The sequence below is a fragment of the Mchenga conophoros genome, linkage group LG22, assembly GCF_057382185.1.
Source record: "Mchenga conophoros isolate Kocher_MC1m ecotype Shallow Benthic linkage group LG22, M_conophoros_male_GT1.1, whole genome shotgun sequence".
Classification (NCBI taxonomy): Eukaryota; Metazoa; Chordata; class Actinopteri; order Cichliformes; family Cichlidae; genus Mchenga; species Mchenga conophoros.
Window position 1 is genome coordinate 7,850,825 of NC_140546.1, and position 7,804 is coordinate 7,858,628.

The 7,804-nt window shown below is 37.1% G+C and overlaps 1 long non-coding RNA gene across 1 annotated transcript; it reads left to right on the plus strand.

Moving 5' to 3' along the window:
• Positions 1 to 1,913: 1,913 nt before the first annotated feature.
• On the plus strand, positions 1,914 to 4,985 carry LOC146548727 (uncharacterized). Its single transcript, XR_014890364.1, has 4 exons — positions 1,914 to 2,125; positions 2,195 to 2,259; positions 2,790 to 2,914; positions 3,610 to 4,985. It is a non-coding gene; the product is annotated as an uncharacterized LOC146548727 (long non-coding RNA).
• Positions 4,986 to 7,804: the final 2,819 nt, after the last annotated feature.

Here is a 7,804-nt window from a genome sequence, read left to right on the forward strand (position 1 = left end):
AATTTACTCACATGGACTCTACGAACCTATCAGAAGCTTCTTCAGCTCAGAATGGAATCGTCTGGTTTTCTCATTAATTAACAATAAACTTAGTGTACATGTACTCCTAAATTTGATGAAAGTGATAAAAAAAATAGACAGCTAACTCTGTCTCTCTTTATTCTGACATTTAACTAATTCAAAAGATATTTCAATATTTATTTATCCAAAACAAAACAAGTTTACTCTAAATTGATGTTGTACAGTAAAAAAATGTTCTTGTGTTTTCCATAAAGTGTATGTAAATATCTGGTTACAAATGTGAATATACTGCTGTGTATTGAAGTTCCTCTTGTTTTGCATAGAAATATACTGAACAACATACAAAGCATAATATATAAAATACTAGCAGAGGTTTTCTTTGAAAGAAGCTCCTTATGTCCATTCTTGTATATCAGTGCATTACTGAAACCGATTTATTTAGCCGTGGAGGGAAACAACTGAATATATGAAATAAACACACATGTAAGCTGAGACTCTCTAAAGAAACAGCATTGTTGTTGTTCGGCTTTTCATTTCGCCATTTGTTGATTCACTCGAAGAGCAAGTAACGTAATATGGGTCAAGTGATCAGTTTGATATCAATCTTTCGTGATTCACCGTCATATTTACATTATTTGTACAGTACGAATGATTTGCTTTGTTACCTGGTCAAACTTCAGTTCTCCTCTGTCTGCCTGGCTGCGTTTCAGCGCACTCGCAGGCAGGAGCTGCCCCGCCCCGCTTAGTGTCTGAGCTCGGATCATACCAATATTAGGGGGGATTTACGCACAGTCGTAAATTCCCACAGTGTGCACTATGTGCTTCGAATATTGTGTGTAGTTTTTGTTTTATACAGTTGTCAGCCAGGCATCTAACTATGAAAAAATTACACTCCAAAAGACCCCGGGCTTCTGACAAAACAACCCGGGCTTAAGCCCAGTAAGCCACCCCCGCTCCGCCACTGGTTATAGGTATATTCAAACTTTACCAGCCCTCGTCTCAGGGCACCTGCTTCTGCTGTGCCATAACAGTTCTTTTAAACTCTGTCTTGTCTTTTGGTGTTTTCTTTAATTTAATTGTATTAGCTCGCTTCGTGTTTTCTCTCCTGTCCTAGTTGTACAAAGAATGCAGTCAGACTATTTTATCATAATATTTAGGTATTTTATTTATATTTTTAAATATATTTAAATAGCACAGCAAAATGTAAATTGAGAATTTGCTTAAAATGCCCTTAAATGAAATGTTCATATCTTTTGTGACGCACTTTGGGCACCTCTGGTTTTAAATGTGCTCTACATATAAAGTTGTATTGCATTGTATCTTTAGTGATGTGGAGTGCGCACATTTTTCCCTTTTATAAGTGAGTAATTGACCCATGAAATAAAACCTGTCAGCACTGCAACATTAATGTACACATATATACATACATATTATATTTGTGCTAAGCTGTAGTACTGAGGTACATTCTTGATTTGTATGGTTATAATGACCCAATAACCCCCCTGTAACCGTGGTTACTCGGTCACCATCACCTGTGTCTCAGAGGCCTGATGTGACATCAAAGCAGCGTGCACGATTTCATGTGCACAAATACAGCGCGATGTATTTGGGGGGCCTTTGGCTGTCTGGATAACTTAGTTATGAATTTATTTTTCAGGTGAAATGTGAGATGTTTGTGTGGCGAAGGTGTGAATCTCTGACTCTAATTCAGGCATGTCCTGCTCTGCAGCAGCAGCAGAGAGCTCCTTCTCCGCCTCCTTTTTGTCATGCCTTGTGTCTTCTTCATTTTTCTTCTTAGAAACACTTTCATGCCCTTTTTTGGAGTGATTTATCTCACCCAGGTCACCCTGCTTCGCAACTCAGCTGCTGGAGCCCTGCTCATTTTTAAATGAAGTTTTTTGTTACTCCCACCGGATGGATACTGCCCTGTGATTGGCTCTTAAGATTAGGATATGTTGGTCAAACACTGACAGGAGTGTTTCAGATGTGACTGCCGGTGATGAACCGATACCTGAACAATCCTGTCCTGAAATAAATGTTGTTGTTTTTTCTGAGCAATTAAAAAAAAGGTTTAAAAACAGACAAACGGCTCACTTGACTGCAGGTAAGAGATACTTAAGACAGATGTATTTGATAAAAAACAGTGATTTTACATGGTTTTACTCTGGTTTAGGTGTACAAACACTGTTCTCTACTAAAATTGATTCAGACATTTTTGGGGACACCAAAACAGCAAAGGTGAGTAGTGACCACATTAAAGTTTTATTCAAAAAAGTGTTAAATTCTATTTTAATATCTGAATTCTGACATTTTAAGAGTCTCACATCGAGCTTCAGCTGAGGAAAAGTGTCCATGCAAATCAGGGTCAGCTGATGTTAAATCGCTCAGTGGAAGATGTTTTGGTAACAGCCGGTTAAATGTATTTGTGCTCCACAGCAAAAAGCTCTGGGTTTGAATCAGCTGTTGGCTGAGTGAGGGGTTTGTGGAGGTCCTGAGGAAGAAAAGGCGATTTTAACCTTAAAGCTATATTTACATTTAAAAAGACCTCTTTTTCGTGAGAAGACAGCTTTCTTCTTTCACTTTTTAACAAATCTTAGCATTGATTACTAGTCCCTCTATACATTTTTTTTACAAGTTTTTACTGTGTAAATGATAAATGAACTACTGATGGTGTGTACAGAGTAGACCATGAGTGAAGAAAAGCTGCTGTGAGAAACAGCCTGTGTAGATGTCAATAACTCTGCTCTGTTATGAAACTCTGAGTGCAGATGGTTGGTCTCTGGTGGATCACAGTGACGATGGTCTTCTCTCTGTCTGCTGGAAAATTGGCTGAGATAGACTTAGACAAGCTCGCAGGACTTGCAAATCAGATAAGAACAAATATCAAATACGGGTAAGTCAGCATCCTCTAGTCTACAGTCTCTGAAACTAATTATTTTTTTTATCATTTGTTTTTATGGGCAGTCAGAGCTATGAAGGTGATGACATATGGTTACAAGCAGAGTTATTACAGTTAACTAAAAATAAAATAAACAACTAAAACTAGGTGTGGAAAAAACTAGCCATAAAACTAGCAATAAAAATTTAAAACTAGACTTTTTTAATAAAATTTGTTTGTTTTTTTCTTTCTTTCTTTTTTTCTTAAGAAGAAAATGAACAGACACGATTTTGTTTCTCCCACTGAAAACGTCCAGATGAACAGAATCAATTTTGGGGGATTTTCTTACCTGGATGATTGAACATATATCTCTATAACTTTTGTTGCTCTGATTATGATAATTATTCTCTGTCACTTCTTATTTCCTGCTGCTCTTTGTCTTTTCACTTTGCTTTCTCTGAAGGATTTCTATGTAAATAAATACAGATAGGATAACAGAGCAGTGTAGAGAGGACTACAGCTCCATTACCATCCATCTTGGCTTTGTTTCAGAGGACATGTTGATGACCTCGCCTTTCTTGACTGAAAATAATGATATTATCATGTTTTATGTTCTGAGCAACTGAATTAACTTTTTAGTTTTCCATGGTTATATTTTAACTTTGTGTCAATTCATTCATGTGGTTGTGTGTGTTTCTTTTTTGTGACAGGTACAATATAAATACAATGTATGCCATGGCTGCAAGTATTCCGAAGAATCCAGACCAACTTTCTTATGACCTCACAAAGGTGATGCCAGACCCACAGACAAAATGGAAAGATGGCATCCTCAAGACTTCTAAACTTGTGGTAGCCACAAAGAAAGACGTAACCCCTAGGAAAGGAAATCCATATACTGAACATGCTGAGTGGCGTGTTCTGCAGAATCTACCGCTTTTCCAAATATCTGGTAATTTGTTGGTCTTCTTCTCTTATGCCTCTCCATGTTATGAAAGGTGTGCAAATCCAGATAGTAAATTAAGGATCACTAATGAGCTCAGCAGTCTCTTTAGTCAATCTGGGTGGGGTGCAAAGGCGTTTGTCTTTGACACTTTGTTTAGGCCTCATGGGGAGGACATTAATTCAAACAGGATAGATAAGGCCCTGACAAATATTAGAGCAGCCATTGGTCGCCATAACATATTTCGTTGTTACAGGCCTGATAATGTTAATTTCCGTTGCATCAAATGCTTCCGTACGGATCCGATTGACCCAAACTGTATCTCATAATGCACCAACTCATTGATGTAACAAGGAACGTTTAAAAAAAAACAAGTGAATAAACAAATGTTTTAGAAGCTGAAGTTTCTACTTGCGCTCTACTTGTTCACTTTCTTTCTCTAACATGGACTTTACTGTCTGAGTGATGACTCAGCCATTTAAGGTCCAGCTAGGCTTATATTTATCTTTGCTAACTGATACAAACCATAAATCGCTATTTTTATTCTCATTTTAAAGTAATGCAGCTCAGTTTAGAGGGAATCGCCCCAAAACCTCTGACGATAATCGTGCTGAAACTGATTTGACTGTAACAAATTTATATCGAATGGCTCGAATCGAATCGAATTTTACTGCTTAAACAGGCAGAGCCATAAATCCCAGTGAACCTGGAGAGCACCATTTATGTGCTTTTTCACTCACTGTTCATGTTTATTTGACTCCCTGAGGATTCGAACAAGCAACTAGAAACTAATTACATACATAAGAATCACCTTCAACATTACACATGTAAACATTATCAAACATAATTTGTTTTGTTAACAGTAGATTATTTACTAAAAGTTAATCACCCATCAGTTTACCATTTATTAAGAATAATTGTTGTGAAGTGTTCCTTTTGAATGTATTTGTTGGTGCTTTTATTTTGAATGTTTTCAGCTTCACTTTGAGTGACACCTGGAACTGAACCTGTAACGTCCATGTTAACTGAAGAGAAAGTTGATAGAAAACTGCAGTCTGTATTTACATCGTTTTAATGGAGAATAGATGTTTTTACATCATTTGTGTCTTTAAAGCCTGATGAAATCTTCTCTGATTAAAGCTTTGCTCAGCAAACATTCACGTCTCAGTGTGTCAGTCATTTCAAACCAGCTTTAACCTTCACGGTGTCACTGAGCCTGTCTTTCTGCAGACTGCTCTTACAACAAGTATGATTAAAAATAATTTTTTAGTGTCTTATTGTTCTGTTATATTTCTAAAAACCACACATGTAGACAGATCGTTTTTAAGCATCCAGTACACAACAATGATAGTAAAACCACAGCGTTGCTTCATCGTCCTCCACTTCTCATTTATTTTCTGAACTAAAAATCTCCACCTGCAAATTCAGCTTCTTGATCAAACTTAAATGGTATGAAAATTCAAAATATGCAGCATCAGTAAAATCATAAAAGAAACATAAAATATATTTTAATTAACTAGTAAAGTGTTTTAGTTCATTGTGAAGATACTGTAGTTGATTATTTGTATGTTCTTTGTCTATTTCACAAAATTTAATGTGAAATGAGGTTTTACTCTGATGGTTTTTGATGGTCAAATTAAAAGAATAAATATTTATTCGAGTCACTGTGGAGACTCTGAGGATCATATACATTAATTCACTAATATTAACATTAAACACTGATGTGTTAAACATTAAAGGATTGTTTACACTTTACAACTGTTTACAGCTGTGTGGCAGGCAGGCAGGAGTGGTGGACCCAAAATGCAGGACTCTTGGAGACGGGATTCAACCTCAAAATGCAGCTTTTACTGCTGGAAAAAACCTTCGATACCTCAAACTCACCAAAACAAAACTCAGAACATCGATACTACAGACTGAATTAGAACAGAGAAACTAAACAGGAACAGGAGACAAAACACACAGCATGTAGAAGGCACGACACAACAGAGAACAAAGGAAAACACAGGGCTTGTATACACAGGGAGTAATCAGGGAATGGGAAACAGGAGGGAGACACAGCTGGGTGAAATTAGGGCTATCGAGACAGGGGGGAAGTAAAACTGAACACACTGACATCAGACATGAACCTTCAAAGTAAAACAGGAAACAATCTACAACGACACAGACTTGACAGAGAGCGACAGACTTGACAGAAAATACAACCCGTAACAAAAAAATCAAACCAGCACAACTCAAGAATCAGAACATAAATCCTAATCTAGAAAAACACCAAAGCATAAGAAACACAAAAAGCTCGGTCAAAATGACTCAGAACCGTGACAGTTATGAGGGGAATTTAAGATATGCAGCAAAGAAACCTTGCATCACATTATTTTCACAACTGATTAATATTGTGTTTTCTTTTGTTTTACCTCATTGAATTTCTTTAAATATATAACTAGGTGACAAATGAGAGGACAAAGACAAACCTCTGACTCCTTCAGTGAGGCGATAGGATGGCTCTGCTTTATTGTTGAAACAGGCTCGGCTTGTGTTACAGGTGCCAGGTTGCAGCACTGATGGAGTCATGAAAACAGAAAATGATTAGACATGTTGTGGTGTGCTGTTGTTGAATACTGCATCATTATAAAGGAGGAGCGTGGCGCGTGTGCCTCTGACTGCTACTGTCAGGCCAAAGCTTTAGTGAAATAAAGAGTCTGGATTACTTTGGATTCTTCAGATGATTAAACTGCTCGCTGATAAATTTCTGCGTTCTTCTGAGCAGCTCACAGCACCTACATGCCTGCATATGTATAAAACACTGTAATTGGTTACAATTTATTCTGCCACAGGATTGTTTGTATCTGCTGAAAAGCCTCTTGGTTTGTAGCTGAGCCACCCGGGGAAGAGGAAGTGCAGCCTGTGGTTTAAGCCTGAGGTCGTCCATTTAGCAAATGTCTTATCAGCACGCAGCAGAGAGTTCACAAGAAACATAGAGGAAGAAAAAACACTGTGGAAATTCCACTTTGTACACTTCCTCTTTGTGCATGACACAATTTTTATATTATCCGCCTGTAGTGGAATAATCGCAATAATCATCATTGCTACATGTAAGTACACATGACACAGCATGAAAACAGATCAGATGTAGAGTCACTGTGGTAACGAGACAAGAAAAAAAAGAAACCTGAAACCCTGAAATACAGCTGCCTTTAAGAGCAGACATTTCAACACTTGCTCCTTGTTCTTAGACATTTTTAGGTTTCATATCTTGAAACATCAAAATCCGTCCTTGAATATCGACAGATATTGAAATTTGTATAAACAACCACAATCTATTTCCCTCTTCCTTTTGTTGCAATAAAACAAACCCAAACAGCAATAATAATAATAATAATAATAATATCTCCTGCTCACGTGTAAACTCAGGCACGACTTCTCTTATAATCTCCAATAAACATAATAAAGTTGGTGGCTTTAAAGAAACCAAAGAAAGGATTCTTAAATGTATGAGAGGAGATTTCCAGACAAAAATACAAAATAAAAACAGACTGATGAAGATGTTGTGACCAAGGTGCTTTGAGAGCCACAAAAATGTCGTTAAATGAACAATAAAAAAGACACACACACTAGTAGCAGCTTTTTTCTAAATAAGATCATGAATACCAGAATTAAATGTAATTAAAACATCATGTTAAACAAAGAGGGACGTGTGGTCACGTGAATGAGCAAAGATGGCTGTCTTCCTGTGAGGAGACACTGCACCAGTGTAACGCACACTGTACAGACAATAATGACAAAATTAATATAATTATTAGATGACTCACTCGTGTTTGAAATCAATTAATGCAGCTTTAAATGTTCCATAACAGCAGAAAAGAAAACGACTTAGAAAGGTTGGTGATGCAGCACGTCTGTTTACATGCAGCCTGATGAAAGTCATCAAAGAGAAGGAGTAAAATGATCCGGTCGTCAAACAAAGG